The 24,563-nt window shown below is 40.3% G+C and overlaps 1 long non-coding RNA gene across 1 annotated transcript; it reads right to left on the reverse strand.

The window, feature by feature from the left end:
• Positions 1-11,683: 11,683 nt before the first annotated feature.
• LOC135320834 (uncharacterized) lies at positions 11,684-18,992 on the reverse strand. Its single transcript, XR_010380182.1, has 3 exons — positions 18,515-18,992; positions 14,537-14,780; positions 11,684-11,898 (listed from the first exon to the last, which is right to left on the reverse strand). It is a non-coding gene; the product is annotated as an uncharacterized LOC135320834 (long non-coding RNA).
• Positions 18,993-24,563: the final 5,571 nt, after the last annotated feature.

Below are 24,563 nucleotides of genomic sequence, written 5' to 3' on the forward strand. Positions count from 1 at the left end.
TCCCCATATATATGTATGTAGTGTAGTTTCCCACTGAAAAGAAGCTGTGTTCCCAACAAGCTACGTGATTGACTTTTTCACTCACACTTATATCTCAGAATTGATCATGTGGAAAGACATTCGTTCATCTAGCTTAAGGGAAATGGTTTGCAGTTAAAACACTTACTCTGGATTCTCAGTATGTTTCCTCTGCCGATTTTAAGTTCCTGCAGTTTTCACTTTAATTCCCAGTTGGAACTTGTTCCTCCCCATATGTATGTATGTAGTGTTGTTTCCCACTTAAATGAAACTGTGTTTTCTCAATAAGGTAGGTGACTGACGGCTTTCACACACACTTAACTCTCAGAATTGAGCATGTGGGGAGACGTTCGTTCATCTAGCATAAATGGAATTTGAAAGTGATGATCATGACCTGTGCTTGTAAAAAAACAGTTAAGGGAGCATTAATTTATAGCCTTTATAGTTATGGCCATGAGACATTACAGAATTTCGTTTTCAGCAGTTGATTTCTTTTTTTTAAACTTCAGAAAACTTAAGTCTTTCCTGTAACTGGATATAGATAGTGAATATCTTAAAATCTTGAGCGACCGCTTCAAAGTAGACTAGTTATTTGCTTTTGGTCTTTAACCTAAAGGAATATCCAGAAGTCCAGTGGCAGTTCGTAAGCAAGGGCATTATCCTTGCCTTTTCATTTTTTATGTGGAATAGGTATAACTGTATACTAGGTTACTGTGTTTATCTGAAGAGCTTCTTGAATATGTATATGTAAGTTATATTTTCAAAAATTATAATATTATGAAAATCAATTAACCTTGGAGATATATTTCATATATTTTATTCTTTAATAATATAGATTTAGATAGCCCTGTTTTATGTAATACTTATGAAAATAAGTTGGCTTTATATAAATCCTTTTTCGATAAATCATTTAAAAATTGTTTTTTTTATCATTTGCTTCTTAAAAATAAGATATTAATTGCACAATATTTATTTTCCTTCAAGTTCATCCTTTTTTCTCTATAATATCTTGAGTTGCTTAGATAATTTTTCCCACAGTATTATTTATTTTAAACACTCAGTATGTGCTTCTGTCTGTTGCTTTATTAGAGAGCAAGAATTCATTATTATTTTTAATAAAATATACTTTAAGGAAACTATACTGGGATTCTTTCATTCACACAGTTAAGCAATGATACCTGTTTTGTTATATCAATTGTCTAAGCCTCTCAACTTCCAAAAGATTACATGGACAAAGTTTAAAACGTCATAAATGATTGACTAACAAAGTTTATTGTGTTCCTTGATTAAAAGTACAAATATGAGTCAGTCTTAAATTCGGATGTAAACGTCTTATAAATTACATGAGTCTTCTCCAAAATTCTTTAATTTGGGCTTTAAATCCTCCAGTTAAAACTGGTTTGAAGAAGAAGAAAGTCGAGAATAGATTCAATCCAAATTCTATGGGAATAAACCAAGCTAAATGTTTCAGTCATTTTTTTGAAGCAGAATAGGTATGTTTTGTGCACCATATGATTTTAATAGTATTCATCTGAACATACGGTTTTGACACCATGAGACCACAAGCCAGCAAACAAGATCTCAGGCAAAGCAAGAAAAACAACTGAGGGGATTTTCTGCTGCAAAATTTCCCCTAACTAAAACTGTAATTGAGAACAAATCTGACGCCATATTGGATCTGTTCCTTCAGTTTGAAGCACTGTGCCCTGTTTTCCAGGCTTAATCTTGCTGGCTTTGCACCTTTTGTAAAACAACGTTGCCTTTAGCCTAAAACCTACAAGAAAGCCTATTCTCGGGGCTCTGACCTTTAAGGATGTTAGCACTTCTGCACTTATGCAGAGATGGCAAGTTGCAAAATAGAGAATAACCTTTGTTTTGTTGCAGGCTTACAGGGACACAATAGCCTGAGCCACATGGATGGCTGCAAGAACAAAGAATCCCGGCAGCAAGAAGTTTGCAAAACCAACCACACCCCCTCCACTTTTTAGTTCAAAAGGAGCCTTAATTCTGACTTGGGAAAGATGATTCTCCAGGACATTAGTCCCCCATCTTCTTGGTCTGCCAGCTTTCTGAATAAAGTTACTATTCCTTGCCCCAAAACCTTGTCTCCTGATTTATTTATTTATCACTGTTGTGCAGTGAGCAGAACAAGTTTGGCCTCAGTAACAGAACCAGCTTTGTCATTCCCTCTGATGTGAAATCTCTCTGGGTGTACAAGTGCTTGCCTGGTGGTGGTGGTGGCGGTGGTGGTGGTAGGCAAAAATATTTCACATCTCCTGATTTCAATAGGCTAAAATTTACTGCTATTTAAGTCAACTCTAGACTTTTACACAATCACCTGCAGATGTGCTTCTGGGAGCTACAAAAATTCCAACAATGAAAATAATTCTATTGTCTCCAGACAAGATAATTTTCCTCAAAATTGAGCAGCTCTGAAACACACTTCAGGAGTACAGATAGATGCAGTGTTCTTCATTTCCCATGCTGTTCTGACACAATTTTCCACTTATATCAAAGTAAATTAAAATCAGTCTTCAATAGCAGATGCTCTGGCATGATACAACAATGTCAATTCCACTTATTTATTGAGCCAGAGCAGCTTTAGAATAAATGACTTTATACCAAAATCCTGCTTGATATCCTGTCTTCTCCATGGTGGCTAATTCCTTCTTCTTACTTCCTAAAAGTTCTCCTGTTATGGGAAGTTAGCCTTTACTGTGCACATTCAATTGGGAAGGCACAAATTAAATATGTGAGGGGATGACATACATATTTAATTCTTACTTATACATAAATACAAGCACACAGGACCTGTGTCTTGGAAGATGTCACTTTCTAATGTGGGCAAAAGGATGGTCTATAGTTCAATCAATGATCTAAAAGCAGTTTTCTAGGATATAATAAAGCAGTGCTTGAGTTATAAGACAGAACAACTCCTGGATATGAATCAGTGGCACCAATCAGTGGGTGCACATGTGTGCATACACACGCCTATGCACACGGAGCAGCCTTGGAGACACTCCATCTGTGCTGATGGAGCAAAGCCATGCTGGGGAGATGAGGAAAAAGTGCCTAATACAATCAAACCAGGACACCTGAGTAATGGGTAATAGGAGTCAATTGAATTTTCTGGTTAGCTGAAGGCCAAACAAAAACACTTTTAGTTTCAAACGTCATTGTTAAAAACTTTCTTAAAGCACAGAAGCCTGTTTTCCTGCTTTGCTTAGTGTCACATGGCATATTAAACATGACAGATTTTTAGTTCTCTGACTGTGGAACGGGAAAGGCCTTGCTGTCATATTTCTGAACATTAGTCTATGTTTTGCAGCACAGTGGATACTGAAAATGGGGCAATTTGAGTGAATGGGAATGGACATAACCTAGCAGTCATTGACTGTGTGTGATTTGCCAACTTTCTCCAAAAAGTAGGGGTAGCAAGCAAATCAGATAAATTGAGGGATCCTGGGGTGGGGAGTCAGGTGGGCTGACAGCTGGGTGGTCCCAGGTAGTTTGTTTTACTGTGTAAAATTGTGACTATGATCCAGACAGTAACACACTGTCAAATTCTTGTGACTGTAGCTTTGATACCTGGCCGAGTCTGTGAGCCAATTTTATCGATGGTGCATAATGAAGATAACTAACATTCCCTGAGGACCAGGTTGTGTGACTTCCATGCATTGACTCACTGAATTCCCTAAGCACACTTTGTGGTACATAACAGTCTTAAAATATGCAGCAGGGGATTATTCTGTTTGCAGATGATAAAATGAAACTCTGAACTGTTGAAGCCTGGCCCAAAATAATGCAGATGGGAAGACGCCGTGTTGGGAGCTAAGCTCGGCCAGGCTACAGAACCTGAAGCTCCCAGCAAGTCCCCTCACCCAGGAACCTGGCCCACAGCCACTGCCTGGCCCTGTTCTATTTCTATGAGTGCTCATAGGAAAAAGCCAGGTACTCAGGGTCAATGAGACTTGATTAAGAAATTCAAACTGGGATAGCCTTTTGTTGGGGACTGTAACCTGGGAGTGAAACTGGCAGTGAAGTAAGGGAGGAAACATCTCTGGTTGTAAGAATATTTCTAGGGAAGAAGGTTCCCTGATGGGCTGGCATGGGAATCGCTGTGGTTGTGAGCCCCGTGTTGCACTGTGGGGTTGTGGGCAGGGAAGGAGAGAGGCTGTTCATACTGGTCATAGTCAATACAGTTTGTAAACAGCTGAGTTCTGTTCCCTCACAGCTCAGACACATGCAGGACATGAGGATGCTTAGCTAATGACCAACAGTTGGTATCAAAGGCCAAGAGTGGGGTGGGGAGGAGAGATGGGGCCACCTTCTGGAAGAACCGCTGCCCCAGGGGACCAGGAAGGTAGTGAATGATTGGGGATGCACAAAGGGTTTCTATGGCCTCATCAGGTAGTTCCTATTTTAAACTGATAGTCTGGAATATATGGTCAAATGCGGTGGAATGTCTGCTCTTATTTTAAGTTCTACAAACACTTAAACGGATAGATTTCTATCTCCATTATACAAGCACTGCTGGGTGACCTTTATAGTCAATGTGAGGATCAAAAGAGTGAGTACTTATTAATGCTATTACCATGCTTCTACTGAATTAACACTTCAGCAACAGTATAACGGCCACGCTCCTTAACAACTGCCTCTGTAAGGGTCTTGTAAGTCACAAATAATAATTATAAAGAAAATATATTAAAAATAATAACAATTACAGTTACAACAACTATGTTGTTTATAACGATGATAGTGTTAGCATCTCCCTCTCATATTAAACAGTACCCAACACTAGATTCCTTAGGAAACAACGCCAATGCATTTTTGGACTTTTCTAAGTCTTCACCCAATGAAGCCTTTTTATTCACATTGGTCCACCAAAGCCAGAATTGCTGTTCCTTGCATGGTGGGCTGCCATGCTGTGATGTTCTGGGCTTTTTCTGGCACAATGCATCTATACTGGGTAGTCAAGGTTCCACGTACCCACTCTGATTTCCAATATATTGTTCTCCAGAGCCAACAGAGGGGCCACTGGAAAGAGGCCACATATACTGTGGTGAACCCAAACTGAATACCTGTTGAAGGAATGGACACAAAACATGGAGTGGTGGATGGATGGAATGACAACATAAATTCTTTTACTCCTGTAAAGAGAGAGGAGAAAATGGTGAACTAAATCCCAAAGAGAAAAGAAGTTCATGGTAATAATAATGTTCAACAGTGAAAGAATCCAAACAAAAGGCAAATATAAAATCTCTGGGAAGAAGACTCATTACAACCTGTTTCTTTCACATATATACCCTTAGTAGGAATAACATACTTAAAAATCTTCAACCAACCATAATTATTTGCTCATAATAAACTTGGGAATCTTGAAGCATATTATTCACTCTCAGTGTTGAAATAATACAATCTTGGAAGATGATTTGTATTTGAGGATTAAAAAAGAATATTGTGGATGTATCTAACAATTTAAATAGAAATAAGAAATGTACCTTTGGGAAAGCTATGCATAGAGAATGTTGGAGGAAATACCCTGAATATAGGCAAGTGAGCAAGCTCCCTTGAGTCTGGGAAAGTGAGTGCAGCACATTCAGAGGGTCTATGAAGTTATTACAAGTCACAGAAAGGTATGCAATTAAAGTGTCTTCCTAAGCAAAATATTCTTCTTCAGGAATTTTTATCTTGATATTTCTATGGTCTGTGTGGTCACAGGAAGTCAAAGTTATGGTGGTGGCTTAGAAGTTCTTTTCTCTCTGTGTGTAATTTACAGGGCAATGCTACAGATAGGGCAGCAGAGATCTGTGGTAAGCTGTTCCATAGGGTGGGGGAGTGGTTAGAAATGATAAGGTCAGAGATCTAAAAGACTTTTAGACCCTCCCCTCCTAACTGGCAGACCTTTAAAGTAAACTAGCACAGGTATGTAACTAAGACAGTGGATGAGAGGCAAATTTATAGTCCCTTTAGTGTTACTGCTCAGTCAAGGGGTAGGGACAACTCTGGCCAGGAACGGCAAGACCGTGAATGGGGTGGATGGGTAGGAGGAGCTGACATTTGCTTCTGACCTGAGAGGCAGGCGTGTGTTGCAGAAAAGCCGACAGTGCTGGAAAGATGCAGTAGGTCCACAGCCCAAAAGGAGCTGTCATATTCAGGGAGGTCAGAGAGAAAGAACCAGAGTTAGTGACGCCACAGGGTCAGCAGCGTGGCAGCATTGATGTCAGTATCTGTGTCCATAACCCACCTAACCCTACATGAGCTCATCTGCCTACGGGGGCAGGTAAGTAGCAGAAATGCTTGGAGTGGGTGCAGCCACTGGCAAATTGGCAAGTGGACATCCTAAGGAAACGCAATGCTCACCATCACCATATTGGAAATAGGGCCTCACAGTGTCAGATCTCCTTCTTATTCAAGAGAAGCCAGAAATTAAGAGTTTATTAGCAATCAACCCAGATCAAAACCCAGAAAAGATATCATTTTATAATGACAAAGCAGGCACAGACTATTCAGAAATAAATTAATGAAAAATATTAAGAAGATTCTGATAAATGATTTAAAAAAAGAAAAAAAAAGATGATTGAATGAACAGTAGAATGCACCACCCTCTTCAGTGGGCAGACTCAAATTTGGGGGACATAGAACATTTTTTCTCCAAAATAAATTTAGTATCTGAATGCAAATTTAGTTAATATTCCCAAATGGATTTAAGAAAAAAATCTGAAAGGTGATCCTAAATGTATTCCAGAAATATACCTATATATACAAATAAAGTAATGAGGAGGGATGTTTGAATTTGTAGTATTAGGGATATTCTGGAAAAGGATAAAACAGGACCAACTCTAGGAGGTATTAATCTATGTTCATGGAAACAGTATAGAAATAGTGCACTGAGAGTATGAATGAAATACATTACATTTCAAGAATAGACGTGGATATTTATGAGATTTTAGTAATATTATAAAACTGACACTTCAAATCAGTGGATTCAAGTTCTGCAGTAATTAGCTAAATCATTGGAAGGCCTGGTAGACTGTCCTCATTTATGACATTAAAATAAATTCCAGATAATTTTTTAATTAAAAAATAAAACACCAGAAATAACCCAACATGATTAAATCTGTTCAGATTTTCAAGCGAGAAGAACTTTCTAAAAAGCTTTTGGAACAAAGACCAAAAAGAGCAAAGGCCTAGCAACTCAGCAAGGCCAGAAACGCCCACTGTAAAACAAAACGAACCCTCGCCCAACCCTCTCTCATGGCCCTGTATTGCTCTCTGATATGTTCTACACTTTCTTCTTCCCTTTAAAATCCAGTTTCTTGGAGAAGTACCTGCGCTGAAGACTCCTCATGGCTCAGAGCCCTGCATCCCCCACAGCCCTCATCGCAGCACTGAGACAGGAGTTGTACTGCCGGTGGCTGCGTGTTTCAAACTAGTCAGCATTTTCAGCTCGTGTTTATTTGATTACCAGTTAGCTTTTGCCGTGGACAAATATCTTCCTCTCAGGGGGATGTTTTCCCCCCTTAATTTTTGTTTTATTAAATAAACTTAAAAAGCCCAGACAGAAAAGTGTGTGTGCACATATGCACACACACAGATACACACAGATCTGTTTTTTAAAGTCTACCTAAGTATAGTCCTCCTCCTCCTTTTCCCCAGGCTTGGCAATTAAAGGTGGGCTTTAGCTCTTGCTTTATTGCCCCACACACCCCCCCCTTTCTCACTATGCTCCTTTTAGTCAGTGTTCAAATCCCTCTTAAGCCAGGTTACAGCCTTCTCTGTGTTGCCTCAACTAGTTTCTCCCAACAGCTCTGCTATTCTTCTTTCTCTTGGTGGATTTATCTTCTCCCATGTGCCATGTACATGGCCATTTTCCCCAGGGCCTCGTCCTCAATCCTCCACTTGGCAGGAATGAATCGCCCCCACGGCCTCACCCACAGCTCCTCTGAGCTCCTGACTGTTGAATCCAGCTTAACAACGGGCATCACTCCTCAGATGTCCCATAGACACTTTGCAATCAAAATGCCACACACAGAACCATCTCCTCGAAAACATCTCCTCCCCTAACACTCCCACTGCAGATCCACTCTCCAGATGGGTCACTGGAAAGTCACCTCAGCAGCTCTGCAGCCCGCCGCCCCGGCCCTGTAGTCCCCTCTGCAGCAGTCACCACTTCTGCCGCCCACGACTCTCTCCCTCTGCCCAGGGCCTCTCTGCAGGGGTGTGCCACTTGTCTGGATTACCTGGGGTGGCCCCCGAAATATCTTTTCCCCCCAAAATATGGGCCTCCCCCCAAAAATGTTATTATCCATTCTGCTGCCACTATAACCAGATCTACTTTAACATAATAATTATGCAATTCTCTTGCTTACATATATTCCAATATAGCCCTGTTTCTTTAAGGATACATTCAAGTCTAATCACACAAGACCCATCGTGACAGTGGCCTTGTGCACCTGATATTCCCACCTGTGGATACTTTGTTCTAACCCTACTTGTTGTTCTTCAGTCTGGCCAAGCCGCTTCATGCCGTGTACTCTTATATGTCTCTACCTCTCTGCATGAAGTGTCCACTCCCTCTACCACACATTAGAGAGCTAACTTCCTTTCACCTTTCAAAATTCAGTTCAAATATTCCCAGCTCTATGAAGTCCAATGTGTGTTCACCTGCTTAGGAATCCATCAACTACTCGCCAAGTCTCGCCTGCCCTGCGGAGTGCAGACACCAAATCTTACCTGTCTTGTTCTCCCCAGCAGTTGATACAGTGTTTAGCATAGCAGGTGCTCAGTGTTTGTTGGATAGATAAATGAATGAATCAGTAAAGAGATGAGAGGTCTACAATCCCCCCCAGTTACTCAGCTGCCATTTTGGAAAGTTCATTCTCTGGAGTTAAGGAAATGTCAGTGCAGGTGGTGGGCAGACAGAACAGAGGTGAGGGCGTGGGGGAGAAAGGCCTGGTCCTGGAGAGCGCAGGAGAGGCGTGGGTGGGAGAGCACTAGAGAGAGAGGGAATGGAGGGGGCCGGTGCAAGGAGATGTTGAAGAACAACTGATATTAACTGCAGTAAATTAAATGGAGAACATAATATATGAAGGGAAGATCAAGTTAACACAGCAAGGGTGGAAAAGGCAGTACCAGAGACGAAGAGCTCTCACTTCATCACTCACTGCATTTCACTTACGGCACCCGCCCTCTGGGAAGGCAGCGCCAAGTTCTTGAGAGACTGGTGTTTGTGCTGTGGGTGCTCTAAGTACAAAACGGTATCTTATGGCTTCCAGATTTTAAGACTGATAGATTATTTCTCTTATGTCCCGTGTCTGAGTTCTCAAACAGCATGATCTTTTGCTTCTGGGGGTGAGTTATTGTGGTTAATAACTAAGGGTTACTCCAATAATCTCAAAGGACAGTGGGGAAATCACTAGAACAAATAAAAGAGAAATTTCACTCAGAAAAAAACATATGCCCTATAGAACCTTGTGGGGGCCTTGGGGGCAATGTTACCGCCAACTCATCTAACAGTTGTATGTGAGCGCATTAAAACTCCAAGCTCAAGTCACTTAAACACATATGAGAACCAGGGTCCAGGCTGTGGTGCTTCAGACATGCACGGGAAGATGAAAAGCCTGACTATTGCCTCCGACAGGATCAGTCCAGCCGGGGAGAGCAATGGACACAGACATGATCAAGCACCATCAAGACAAGAATCAACTGCAATTCATGCTTAGAGAGGAGAGCAGAAAATCTCTAAAAAGTTGAGGGTTTGCTGCCAAGGCTTGGCAAGAGCCCTTCCAGGCAGAAAAGCAGGGAAAGATACTTCTGGCGAAGGAGTCTAGGGATGGTGGCAGGGTGCGAGGCCTAAAGAAGCAAGGGTGGAGGGCTCCAGGGTCATCTGTCAGAAGCTGTTCCCCTTCAGCAGCTAAGAGGCCTAACTAAAAAGGCAGGTGGGGTGTCATTAATGATCATGGGGAAAACTGGGAGGAGAAAACTGAGGTCAGGAGATCACCACCAAAGGCACTTTATTTGAGAGGAACAAAAATAATTCAAAAAGCACTTGAAAATCCTATCTCCCATGAACGAAAAGAACACAAAATAAGTTTCACTCCAGTGTTGAATACAGAATAACAGACTGCCTACTCTCAAAAATGGATTGAAATTTCTAATTCGTTAGGGATTATTTAGAGAATAGGAAAACGAATAAATCTGAACAATCTCTCTAGAATAGCTGTTACTCCATCCTGTTATGTAGGGTAGAGTTAGGCTGAATTATTTAATTAGTATTTTAATGAGACTATAAAGTTGTAAAAGTCCTATCAATTTCTCCCAAAAGCGTACAACTTTTCGTTTCAATGACCTTTATTTGACTTAACTAGAACAATAACTATTTTCCAAGGCTTTTTTCGTGTGTGTTAAAATACTAAATGATATGCTGCCCTCAGAATGTTGTTGTTATTATTAATGCTGATAATAGCCCCAATAAGAAATATTTACAATTATGACTCATTTTGGAATAACAGGTCATTGGATTAAAGTCCTTTTGAAAATAAGCAAAAAAAAAACGAACATAATTTCTACACCAGGGACAGGAGCTGCACCCTTAATCGAACCTGGTCACTAAGCACAACAAAAGCAAAGATGAAACTCAAATCAGACACCAGGCCACAAAGCATAGCTGACTGAAGATGCCACAAAATGACCTTTCATTCACCTAGGGAATCAGATGCGTTTCTATGTATATTATATATTTTAAAAGCAATTATTATATATATAGCATGTAATTTAGGAAAAAGAAAACTCCCTCTTTCTGTAGACTTATAAACAGGAAGCCCAATGGGGTGTCTTGCAGACATGAACCCGCATGCATAAATGCAAAGCCTATTGACAAAAATACTTTCCTGTCTCCTAAGCTTAAAAAAAAAAAGTAATTCAAGGCAGTGGTGAGCTCAAAGGTCTCAGATACAAAACGTGCACATCATCAGCCTTCTAGTAGATAAAAGTGCGCCATGCATAATAGAAAAGATGAAGTTTCCTATGGAAATCTATTTTGAGATGCAACAATTTAAAGGCAACCGAGAGCTCAAAACCAAGTTCAAACAAAGAGAAACAAAGGCCAAGCAAATGTACAGAAATGGACAAAGACATTGGAGAAGGAGGGGATCTGTGTTCTACCAATACTCCAGATCAGCAAATTCATCCTGAATTCAAGCCAGTGATGTGCCATGAGGTCACTCAAGGAACCAGGCTGAAACCATCGGCCAGAAGAAATAGGAAAAATGTCAAAGGCAGGTGTGAGGTGTGGAAGGGGTGACCCTGTGACCCTTGCTGCCATGAGGCAGGATGCTCTTGCGGGCTTTCTGCACAGGTTGGCAGGCTCACATGACTCTGTTTAGAAGGATATCAGCCAACAGCTGTGCCACACGGGCTGCAGCCCGTGCTGAGTCACATCTAGTAACGGTTCTGATTTCATCCTTAGACGACATGACCAGAAGGATCTGAGAATCAATGATGGAGAATTTCCTGAATGAGTATTCCATTTTATTCCATGGCAGTAAACCTTCAGCTTTGTACAACATAAATATTGACAAAGATATACACAGGCAACCTATTTGAAAGCCTGACTGCATAATTGCATCTAATTGAGAAAAGCGGGCTCCGTTTCGGTATGCTAGGTCTTTGTTTGGCTCGGTAACCGATGCTTCTGAGACCCAAAGCATATTCTAGTATAACCGACAGCACAGAAATCCCCACTGATGACTTACTCATTTCAGGGTATTCATAAAATAACCCCAGTTTGCCCGTTGGATACAGATGGTTGTCCCATTCCCATCGTGGGGTGGTCTGTTCTGCTCCCGAAACTGTGGCATCATTAGATTCATGACCCAGCTGTCAAACAGATCAAATTATAAGGCAAGATATTATCAGACCAAGGTCATAAAAGTATTACTGACATTTCAAGCTGAACACATCATCTTCCCAAGAATTTAATTTCTTGTTCTCAGGATAAATTTCTTTTTATTGCTGCCTCCCTACCCTCAAGTATTGTGAAAACTAGTCCTGACTACGTACCTTGGGTTTACCAAAATTGTAACGACTACTACTACTTTATCTCCTACCTCCTTTTCAGGTGGGCACTTTAGCTTTTAGAAGATACCTACCCTCATTTGTTTTTTCCCCCATTTCTCTGCTATTATCCACCATGGCATTTTCAGTCTGTAAATTGTCAGAGAAAATAAGTAAAAAAGAAATAAAGGGTCGGTGAGCTGGTGATAAGTGCTGCAGAGGAAAATAAAGGAGGGCGAGGAATGTGTGGTAGGGAGGAGTGTGGATGGGGCAAGTGACCTTTGAATAAGGCAAAGACGGAGGCAAAGGGGTGGGCAGAGGGAACAGTGATCACAGTCCTTGAGGTCCCTCACGCTGGACAGACAGCATGGAGGCTGGTGTGGGCCAGAGTGAATAGGAAATAAGTGGTGGTTTTGGGGGGTGGAGCCTTAGAGGCTGCCGTGAGGATGTGGGCATTTTTCCCTCTGAAGGAATTGTGGAACAATGGAGGAACACTGAACAGAAAAGTGATACTCTAACGTTGGATCGAACAGGTCCAAGACCCTAATTTAAGCTGAACAAATCAAGGGCCAAAGAAGTGACATGCCACCTCAAATTCAGTGCAGAGCTTGAAAGAAACAGCCTCGACTCGCAGCCCAGTGCTCTGCACCCTTCTGGATGTTGTCCCACAGAGATGTCTCTAAGGTTAAATTTTTTCCTCACTCAGAGGCTTGTGGGACAACTGAATGCTTCCCCCTTTTTCAAATGGCAATTTGTCATGAAAGGAATTTGGAGTTGGCAGTGAAACAAGGCATGGACCTGTAGACTACAGAGCTGTTTTTCCTGAAAGCAACAGCTGGCGCGTGGTTTACTCGTGGAGTTCAGCAGAAGAGACAGAGCAACAACAGACAACTTAGCATCTGGCGGAGCTTCGGCTGACTGCACTGCACGTTTGGATGGATTTCAAATTTGGACAGTGAGGCGGCTTCACACGAAAGGCAGGTGTATACATCATACATGCCCACACGTCTGTATGCACACACACGTGGACACACACAGAGTATATGATGTGACTTGTAAAGAGCTGCCCCTGCTAGGTTTCCCACTGCCTCTGATCTCAGCGTTAACCTTTCCCTGGCCATGCTCCCAGGGTTGCTACGAGAATTCTTTGCAATGGAACATGCCCTTCGCTTCACAAACTTTCCCCAATTCTTTCAATGACATTAGGGGAAGAGCAGGGAGCTCTGTGAGGGGGTGGGGATATGGACTCGAGATACCCCTGAATCTGAATCCACACTTCATGGCTTATTTGTTATTTAACTTTATTTACATTCAAAATGCAATTGTTGCAGATCTCAGAAGTTGATTTACACTCACTGCTGTGGCAGAATGTTGCGGTCAGTAGACCCACCACTGGATCCTCTTATTCAACACGTCCTTCCAATAATTCAGATATTACTGTATCACAAATGCCCATTTCTATATTTTGATACCTGCTTTTCAGTATAATTATCTTCCTTCTTTATTCTCTAAATCTTATGATTTTTAAACATTTTTCTGAGAAGTGTTCCACAGGCACTTTACATATGATAAGTTGATAAAGAGATCCTGGAGCTCAAAACCACATTTAAATTCTGAGATAAACTCAACTGTGCCGTATACATGGATAGGTTTAGTCTGCTTCCTTTGTTACTTTGTTTAGTAATTTTTGTTTCAAACAAGATCCTACTGTATAGCACAGGGAACTACATTCAATAACTTTTAATAGCCTATAGTGGAAAAGTATATGACAAGGAATATATATATATATATATATATATATATATATATATATGTATGTATGTATATGTGAATCACTATGCTGTATACCAAGAATTAACACAATATTTTACACCAACTATACTTTCAACAAAAAATGTTGAAATAAAATTGGGAGGTGAAACTTCGACTGCCCAGGCTGCTGTCAAGATGAAACGATTCAAAGCAGGCCAGGTATTAGCAAACCCCCTAACACATCAAAACCCCATATGGGATCTTCTTTTTGAGCAGCACAGGCTAACCAGCTGTGGTCACCTGTAAATAAGGTTGAAGTCACTTAGACCCTTGGCTTGGGAACGCCGTGGCCACCGGGGTGGGGGTCACTGCAGCACCTACGAGAATGACGGGGACAGCCTGCTCCTGACGCCGCTCCCCAGGCTGCAGCCCGGAGCACTGCAGTCAGGTCTGAGGTCCGGCCGGGAGCGCACAGCTCCACAGCCACTCGGAGCCCTGCGGTGCGGGTGGAGCTGGGACCGCGCTCGTCCATCACCCTTCCAGGCACCCAGACTCGGGAGTCCCCTGGGGGAATTTTTCTCTGCCTCATAATTCCTGTCTCAGCCTCTTGTGGAATGCGGTCCATGCCCAACGGAAGCAGGGCTTTAACCCTCCGGGACCCAAATCCATCACGGTTTGGATCCAGGATGTAACTTCCATGTTAACTCACCTGGTGCTCGCTTCTTGTGCTGAACTGCCCTACCCCGTCGATGACATTAGGTCGTATTAGAAGTCCCGACTTGCTTGTCCTTAGCTAAGACTCTGAGCCTCTTGCTCAGTCTTCCTGACTGGAACCACTCTTCTGTGGCAGAAAAGCTTGGGCTGTCGGCAACCCATCATTGTCCTCGGTCTTTTGGGTTTTCTGTTGGTTTATGGTTCTCATGCAGGGATACCAATTTGCACATGAGAAACACCTGTAGACATTTTAAAAAATACAGACACTGGATCCTCCCTACTCTTCAGCCAAGGCTGGAAGCTTTCTCCCTCTAGAAGGGGTTACACAATAATTTGCTTGTGAATTGACCACACATATTGGCATAATCATGGTAAATTGCCCTTTACTCAGTGCTTGCCACGTGGCATTTTCTACTTCATGTTGTCTTTGTACGTTCATTATCACATTTAATCCCTGAATTATAGATAATCACCTTTTCTTTTGAGGACACTCCTACTTGCTAATCTTGAATACAAGTATCTTTGATTCTCTTAATCTATTTCATTCCTGAGTTTCCTGTTCCTGGATTTAAAGAGTGAATTATGGACACATGTATTTAAGATTCTCTTAATATATCTATCTGACTCATCCTCTAACCAAATCATATCTGGAGAAGAGAGATTTTCTCTTTTAAATATTTGCATTTTCTTACTATATAGTAGTGGGTACACACGGTGGAAAATGTAGAAAGCATATAAAGTAAGAAAATTACAGCCATACATTATCTAAACACCAAAGGACAGTGCTATGTCATGTTGGGCATTTAACCATTTTTCATAATATTTTATCATAAAATTTCCCTAGGGCAAGTTACTTAACCCTGGAATTGTACTAGACTTTTGTCAAGTACAGAATAACATTCCCAGAAATGACCCCAACATCAAAATAGTACGTGAGGCTGGGAAGGCCATAGGGCACTCAGCTTATTCTCTGAGTCCTACAAAGAATGCTGTTAATTCACTGATGTTACTCATTCGATGCCTGTGAGTCACTCACTCACTCAGCTGGCTCGGACTGAGACCTACTTTATACCAAATGCCGATCCAAGTGCTGGGGAGACCCCAGAGAGAGCCTGGATCACGGCATCACTGTCCTTCTTCATTTGCTCCCAGAATCCTACTCAACAAACCCACATGGGATTGGGGGGTGGAGGCAGGTGAGATATGGTAAAATTCATTTCATTATGTTCCTTTAGACATATTTAAATAGCATGAAAATAGTCACTAACTTTGATAAGTTTTCTTTTCCCTTCCTATGTATTTTTGAGGATGGGTATAGTTTTGGGGCAGCAAGAGTAATTGATAGATCTATAGTATGTTAGGATTTTATATGAAAAATTAAGAAGGAAACTGGCACCTTATACAAAGAGAAGAGGTAGTGAGGAAAACACAAGCCACCCTCAAACTTGGCTACCATTCAGAATTTCTGGTATTCAAAAAAGGGAAACATAATTCAAAATATTTTCCCTAAATATTTTAGCCCAGATTAGAAATACATGTAGGCAAAGTTCAGCTCACTGGAACCTACAACAATGTGCTTACTTAAGCGAAGGTATAAACAGACCACAGATACTATAATGCATCCTTTACTTTAAACTAGTTCATGTGAGCAAGTTTCATTTCACATGAATTGCTCAGTACCAATTTAGGAAATATATCCTTCTTGATTGGTAAAAATAGCTCACTGATAACCAGATTCAACAAAATTTAGTGTTAAATAATTAACCTATTTCCTTCAGGAAATGCTTTTGAGTAATCTGAGTTAAGTATTTCCTCTATCTGATCTATTTCTTTTCACAGAGAAAAGTAGTATTATTTGTACATGAGCTACTTTTACTCCTCTGGAGAAATCTGATTGTGAGCTCAGGGTAAGAGTTGTCTACTGCACAGTAGGGAAAAAAAAGATTCATTTCACAGCAAAGATCAGAATCTTTTTTTTGAGGGGCATGGTGAGCTGGGGGACAAGGGAAATGCCTTTGTTTAGAGACAGACCACAGTAATCCATCCTGAAGCTGAAAGATGAAGACATTGTGAAGAAATGTGGAAGGACACACTGACACACAAATGTGTTCACTCTGCAAAAACAGAAAGAAGGAAAGAAAAAATAATTTAACTGCCCTATAAAGAGAATGGACAGAAAATTGGTAATAAGGGAGAGTGAAGGAAAGTTAGGGAAGGGAGGAGAAACAGTGAAAGGGAACTTGGATGCGGTGGGCAGAATAGCAGGTTTCTGGAGCTTACAATGAAGGATGATAAGAAAAAAAGTAAAGTTTAAAAAAAGTTACAAAGTTTAAAATAGTTTAAAAATTAAAAAATGAAGTTAAAAAATAATTTTTTTTATAGTGGCATGGAAGATTTTAAAATGATGGAGGTTTTTATTTCAAAATTCAAGTTGTTTGAGTTTCTCCTCCATGCTCCAAACAACAGTAAGAATTGCTTGTGTAATTGGTTTTGGGGGACACCACAGAGAGTGGTGAGCAATGCAGTTCGGTTGGCCAGGAGCAGAATGATTTTGTTGAAGGCAAGACAGAAGAGAGATCAACAGTTTCATGAGGACAGAAACTCAAAGCCAGAAATTATCTTAAAAAGCTTAGTGTGGTGGGCAGAAAAATGTTCCCCCCCAATATGTCTATGTCCTTATCACCAGAAAATAGGAAGAGGTCAGTTTCCCTTGCAAAGGGGGTCTATGATTTCAGATGCGGTTAACGTTGCTAACCAGCATTCTCTAAGAGAGACGAGCTGGATTATAGAGGTGAGCCCATTGTAATCACCAGGGTCATTAAAGTAGGAAGAGGGAGACAGAAGAGGGGAGAGAGGAGAGGAGATTTGACCACAGGATCAGAGTCAGAGGCACACAACCATGCTGACCTTGAGAGAAGGAAAAGAGGTCACAGGCCAAGAGACGTAGGTGGCCTCTGGAAGCCAGAAAAGTCAAAGATACAGTTTCCCCTGAGGCCTTCAGAAACAGCCGTGCCAATATTTTGACTTCAGCAGGCTCCTGCGTTCAAGAACCCTACAAGGTTAAATTTGTGTTGTTTAGTGGAGACTATTTCTTTTTTCTTCCTACTACCATGTCATTTGGGGATACTTGTTACAAAAGAAAGTGAATACACTAAGCTCCTTGAAATGTTCAGAAATTGCAGATAACACTGGAATGTCCACTTTGATATGGGATAGGGCTTATGTGAAAATCCAAAGGACAGTGTGACCTTTGCTAACATCTGCTTTTCTCATTTTTAGGAAGAGAACAGTAAGTCAAAACCTCTGTAGTTATTATTTTAGACAAGTGTCTCTTAAAACATTATGTAGCCCTGTGCCTTAGGACACCAAGAGAGTCTCTGTTCTTAGAAGAACATGAATTCCATGAGATAGGGTCTTACATCTGAGTCCCACAGTGGTCTCTTATTGGCAATGAGAACTTGGGCAAATCATTTACCCTCTTTAAGCCACAGGATCTTCATTTGAAAAGGAAGATAAGAATAAGGATTGTTTGGGTGATTAAATTGTACACACACACACACATATATGTACAACATTTAATACAGTGACTAACACATACTAGGCACTCAACAAATTCCTGTTATGGATTTTTAAATGCATGTATAAAAGGAGGAGAAAGTTGCGGGAAGTTGTGGGAAAACTTAGTTCATGGCCCCAAAAAGGGCCATCTCTCAACGGGCTCTGATCAGTCAGTCCCCAGTGATGGGCTAATAAGCAGAAACTATAGCACTTGAGGATTTAATTTAAACATAAAAAGGAAGGAATTTAAACATAATTATTAAACAGGAGGTATGTTTACACTGTTGGCTGGATCATCTTATCTGGAGAGCTTTAATAAGCAGAGAGTCTCCCCTGTTTTAGAGATGGGTATGCAGGAAAATTACTTGGATGGGTGGGCTGTTCTCACCCCAAGATCACATGACTTAGTACTCACGGAAGTAACACCTCTTGTATGTTATTCCAGATGGACTGTCCTCCCATGATTATTGTCAGCTGCATCATCAGTTCAAGGAGACAGCCACCTGGGTCACACTGGAATATTAGAAAGAAAATCTCATTTAAATTTTAGATAGCTCTAACATGAAATAAAGTCATTATTTTATGCCTAAAAAAATCTAAGGAACAGAGAGTAAAGACACTCTTCATTGGGCAACTAAGAGAAAACATGAAACAGGTTAGACTGTCCGAACACAAAGCTGTATTCACACGTCTTCATTTCTGTATTTTCACAGCCAATACACCAGATCTCCAGGATAAGTCACAAATCTGCCATTAAAGAATGTGATGTAGAAACACGAGGAGTAGTATTTGACAAACTGGAAGAAGAACACCTTCATGGCTAGGTTGTTCCCACAGTCAGTCTGGTCCTTGGGATCTCTGCAGCTAGAATAAAGAAAAGTTAAGTCTGTAAAACTGTGAACAGCTTTGAGACCATAATCAAAGCCACGGACACATGAGTTAACAAGCTAAATATGTATATATATATATATATATATACACACAATTCACACTTTTTTCATATAAGCTGTTTTGAATTCCTTAAAATAACTACTATGTTAATTCCAACTGTACACACTGTTGTAAGAGTTTCTCCCACTATGAATGCAATATCACACAAGGCAAAAAACAAAGTCACCCGTTCCTTAAAATTTATAAGCACAACAGTATCCAATGGGCAAGAACTGTCCTCTGTCAGGTGTAAGTTGAAAGAAAGCTACTTCTACACATCCTGCTAAGTGAAATTCTCTTGTCTCCCTGAACGGCAGGAAGGTAGGACTATTGAAGAAAACAAACAAAACACGGGGCAACTTGCTAGAAGCATTTGGGGAACATAAAACATCCTGCTAGTTCAAAATTTGAATTGGTCTTAGTGTTTTCAGAAGATGACCACTGAGCAGACAACTGGGAGAACGACCCAGCCACATGCAGTGTGTGGGAAGCAGTTAACTAGGGCCGCTAAGCCGCTGGCTGGGATACAAGCCAGAGAGAAGAAACATTTGTTATAGAAGCCACAGCTGATGAGAATGGAGCTACACTAACAGGAACAGCATGGGGGGAGGACACATAACAGTGTGATTACTTGTCCTCTCCGTAACGCACAAGCAAATCTGCCACAGGAACCACGACCCTCTTCCACTTATTTGCAATAGAGAGACTATTTACTTTCAACAATAGGGTACATGATCTAATGTAATTGAAATTATTATTAAGCACTGACATATTTACACAGAGCTTGGACATTCTAAAGCTTTCTTTGTCCCTTTTACTAATGCATAGCTGCAGCTAATTCACTTCTCATATAGGCTAGAGAAAATACGTTTACACTTGAAGTTTTCTAAATACTGTAATGTACTGGAATTGAAGTGCCTAAAAGATAAAGTCTCTGTTTTGACCTGGTTCTAAAACTGGTGTAGAAATGACCTCAGCTGCAGAAGGAGCTTAACAGACTCAGTCATCTTGATTGCCACTTTCTCATATATGGCGTTCAGGGTCACGATGATGTTAAAACTGATGAGGGAAGCAGTGATGGGCGTGGCCCACCTGCACAGTCAGGTACTTCTGGATTGGGTCTCTTCCATTCAGGTTCTTGGGAAGTTCTGCTGAAAATACAATGAACACTGAAAGTCCGTAGACAATGATCCCAATAACTGAAGCAATGGTCAACAGGACCTGACAACCCAAAAGCCCAGCAGCATAAGGCTCACTAATGATCATATTTTTACACAGAAAACTTGCCCCCAATCTACGCTTAAACAGACAACATGCACGTGCTGTAAACCTCACATAAACCTGAGAAGTGATGTAAATCGCATGTAAATGCCACAAGAGACGTGAATATCCGGCATGTTAAATTTTAGGGGAGGAGGAATGAAGGATGTCAAAAAGAATGAGTACATCCACTAATGTAACATGCTGACAGCAGGAGCAGCTGTGTGCAGGGCATAAGGAATATATGGGAACTCCACTTTCTGTGAATTTTTCTGTAAACCTAAAACTGCACTAAAGAAGGAAGCCTGTTAAGTATATCTTTAAATGGCTGAAAATGGAGTAACTGGTGGCATGTTCTTTTGGAGACAAGTCTGTGATAGCAGAACCAATGAAAGTATCCCTTCTACATCTATAGAATTATTTAGGTTATGAACTAGTTGTAACCCATGAAGGGGATATGCTTCCTTTCAAGGGAGAACCTATCACTGATTCAGGGGTCAGCAGGTGCTAGCTGTCATCTTCATTCTGAATAGGACCAGTGAAGCTGTGGACATGCCCTGAGGGAAATAGTGGAAGTGACTGCAGGTCTCTGCTGATGAAAGCTTCACATGCTTTTCATACTCCTTGAGATCTTAAAATGGCAGGTACTCCTACTCCCTGCATTTGCACAAGATTCATGTCCCTGATCCATTGTAGTTCTGACTGTGTGGACTCAAGGGCAACGGGAGTGTCTGAAGCATAATTTGCACGTGGCTGGTAAGGCTTCAGTTCCTCACTAGGCAGGTATTTTTCTGCCCACTGAAGAATGCACATTAAAGGTACCATTTTTAAACTGTTTTCCTTCCATCTACCTTCTTGGTCATAGTCCAGAAGCATGTACTCAGGGTCCCTGGCTGCTCCTGATGGCTGCCCCAGAGAGAAAGCTACAAAGAATGTGAATTTCAAGACTAGGTGAACCACATCATGTTATTTACAGTAACAGCGGGAGGCTGGCTTGCACCTGCAGGGGAGAGCAGATGGAGTGTTTACAAGCCCCTCCTGGAGCCACACTCCTGCATCTGGATCCCAGCTCCGATGCTAGCTGTGGGGCCTTGTGCAAATTTCTTAACTTCTAGGGGCTTCAATCTCCTCACCCATATAATGGGGGGATAATAATAGCAATTTATAGGACTATTGTGATGAGTCAATGATTTACTAATTGTGAAAACAATTAGAACATTAACCACAGGCATGTGAAAAACTATACCTAAGTATTAGCTACGAATATGGTGACCAAAGTCTTAAAAAGGTGTTTTTCTTAGTTTTTAAGCCATCACTTTGTAGAGAAAGCATTTTATTTTCTCCTCTACTCTCTTTCATCATCCTTTACTTCACAGTAAGTCTTCATGATTGTGAAAGGAATAACTTTTTGGTGTGTGTGTGATTAAATGTGAAAATTAGTTAAGGCTGTGAAAAATGTATTATACAAGGTATATTAAGCCTTCCTCTCTTGTACAGCACATATAGGCTATTTAAATACTATGCATTTTTAAAAAGTCTGCATAATAATTTTTTAATTATGTATTAAGTAAACTTAATAGTTAAGATTCTTTAAATGCTTACTATTGCTTCAGCACACATCTATTTTTCTAAATCCTCACAATCACCCTGATGGGAAGGTAATATTATATCTCTTTTACAGATGAGGAAATAGAGCCACATGGAGATGATGCAATTTGCCCCAAATGAAGCAACTATTAAGTGAAAGAACTGAAATACTCAAAGAGCCCAAAGACACACTAACTGTAGAGCACTGTCTACTACATGGTCTGTGAAATCAATTGTAATTCATTTCAGAACTTTTACAAACTTGACACATTTCCATTTTTCTTCCAAGCACTTAATGGGTTCAATATTTCTTATGAAACAGGAAAGCTTTCCATTCCCCTTCCTCAAGTTTCTTCTTATTTATCATCTTTTCTGATCATAATTTTAACATTTGCTCATTAAAGATAATTTGAAAGTACTCAGTCCTGGACAGAACTGTTGTCCTGGATCTGTCCCCAGTCTTAGAAGAGGGCCCAGAATTTGCTTTAGGATAAATAACCTCCCTTTTGTTTTTAGTCCTGTGATTTAAGCTCGATTAACCCACTCTTTCTGAAGCACCAGAGGTAGATCTCAGTTGGTTTAAGACAAATAATACCCCTCATTGTATTGGCCTCGCACATGATTGGAGAATTGGCAAATAACCCAGTAAGAGCCACTATTATGTGAGGAGATACGTGCTTGTGCCCATGTGAATGATAAGCTTCCTCTATCAAGAGAGGAAGCTGCCAAAGAGACCTCTCTTGGTTTGGATGGATGATCTGGGATGCTGAGTGCCTAGAAGCAGCATGCTGAGACATCATTGGACACAGAATGAAGACAGGACAAGACCAGCCCTTGACATCATCTGGGCTACAGTATCTCTCCTTGACTGAAGCCAGACCTCAGATTTGAGGTTTTCATTTACAGGAACCAATAAATCCCATGCATCCCAATTTTTTGGGTGTTGTTTAAACACATTGGAAATTGATTTTGTCACCTACAATGAAAGGACTCCAACTCTGAAAATGAATAAAAAATAAAATAAAGAAAATGCTTCTACCTATAGACATAATTCCTTCAGAAGGGTACATTGTTTGTATATTACAAATCATTTTATATATTAATTTTATTCTCAAGCCTATCGTAAGTGTAACACTTTGACATGTCATAAAATATTTTCATGGACACACTTTTTCATGGCTGCAAACTATTCTACTTTGTGAACGTTTGGAAGAATATTTTGGCTGAGATTTTATATATATATATATACATATAAAAGTATGTCTGTGACTTGCATCCGTACTGACTTTTCCCTGCCATTTTGAAATACTTCCTGATTAAAAGTTTTTCAAAGCTGAATTAGTTGATTAAAGCATAGGAATATTTTTGACTCTTGATATCAACTGCCAGACTGCTTTCTAAGAAAGCTTGAGGAGTACACCAGAAATTAACACAGCATTGTAAATCAACCATACTTCACAAAAAATATCCAGTAACCTAGGCATGGGATTGGTGATCACTGGCATTTCATCCTCATAAACAGAGCTGTGTCACTTGAGAGGTGGAAAACTACTTCATTTTGATGTGCACTGAGTGAATTACCATTGGAGTGTGACATCTATTTTTCCTTTGTGAATGTGTGTTCCTTTTCTCTGCCTTCTACGCTCCTGAGATTTTTTGATGTTACCTTTGAAGTGATCTGAACTCTCTATGTATTGAAGGAATTAGCCCCTTGTTGGATTTGTAAACAAATAACATCCTCTGGTGTTTTGTTTAAAATTAGGATGCTTCTGATGCATGGAAATCTTTGTATACTTTCCTCAGAAACTTACTGCTCATCTAGAGTTTGTGTAAACATCCATATTTATTTCTAGTTTCTTTCTAATTGTGTAACTTTTTAAATGTTTCTGGAATTTATCACAATATATGGTTCACTGTATGATTTCAATCTTTTCTTTTCCCCCCAAGTAGCTAACGAGTGTTCCATTCACTGAATAACCTTTATTTATCTCCCTGATTTGTAATGCCTTCCATCTCTTATATTAAATTATTATTGATATCAGAGCCCATATCTGGACTTCCTGTCCTATTTTCTAATCTGGCTATTCTTGAACTACTAAAAGTCTCATTATCTTATTAATTATTATATTACTAATATGATTTTATTCACAATAAACCCCAAATCAATTTTATAACTTCTGATATTTTGGAGATATGATCTTTTAATCTAGAATCATGTGATTAAAGCATCTTTTATATCTTTCAGTAGTTTTTACTTTTATTTTTTGATAGTTCCTACTATCCTTTTCTTAGGTTATTCTTAGACATTTTACCTTGGTTATTACTCTTGGAAAATTTTAGAAATCTTAATGCCTCCATCTGGTCTCTTAATCAGACCCTGGAGAATCCTAAACCACTGATCTGATTTGAACAAATGAGGTGAAAAGAATAGGGGGAAGCACTGTGAGCAGAAGAGACTGTGGAACCTCCAGAGTGGAGCCCTGCATTGGCTCAAATGTTCTCTGGAAAAAGTTTTCTCTATGAGACTTCATAGTTCCCAGCTTGATTTTCAGTTTTCTCAGGATTTCACATTAGATTTTAAAAAGTCTGTGGCAGGTTCTTACCCAGAAAAAGAGCACTTGCACAACGGGTTATATGTATAAACTTTCCCCAGGTGGTAAATGGAAAACTCTCTTCTTCCTAATTAA

The sequence above is a fragment of the Camelus dromedarius genome, unplaced genomic scaffold (genome assembly GCF_036321535.1).
Source record: "Camelus dromedarius isolate mCamDro1 unplaced genomic scaffold, mCamDro1.pat HAP1_SCAFFOLD_185, whole genome shotgun sequence".
In the NCBI taxonomy this organism is placed as follows: Eukaryota; Metazoa; Chordata; class Mammalia; order Artiodactyla; family Camelidae; genus Camelus; species Camelus dromedarius.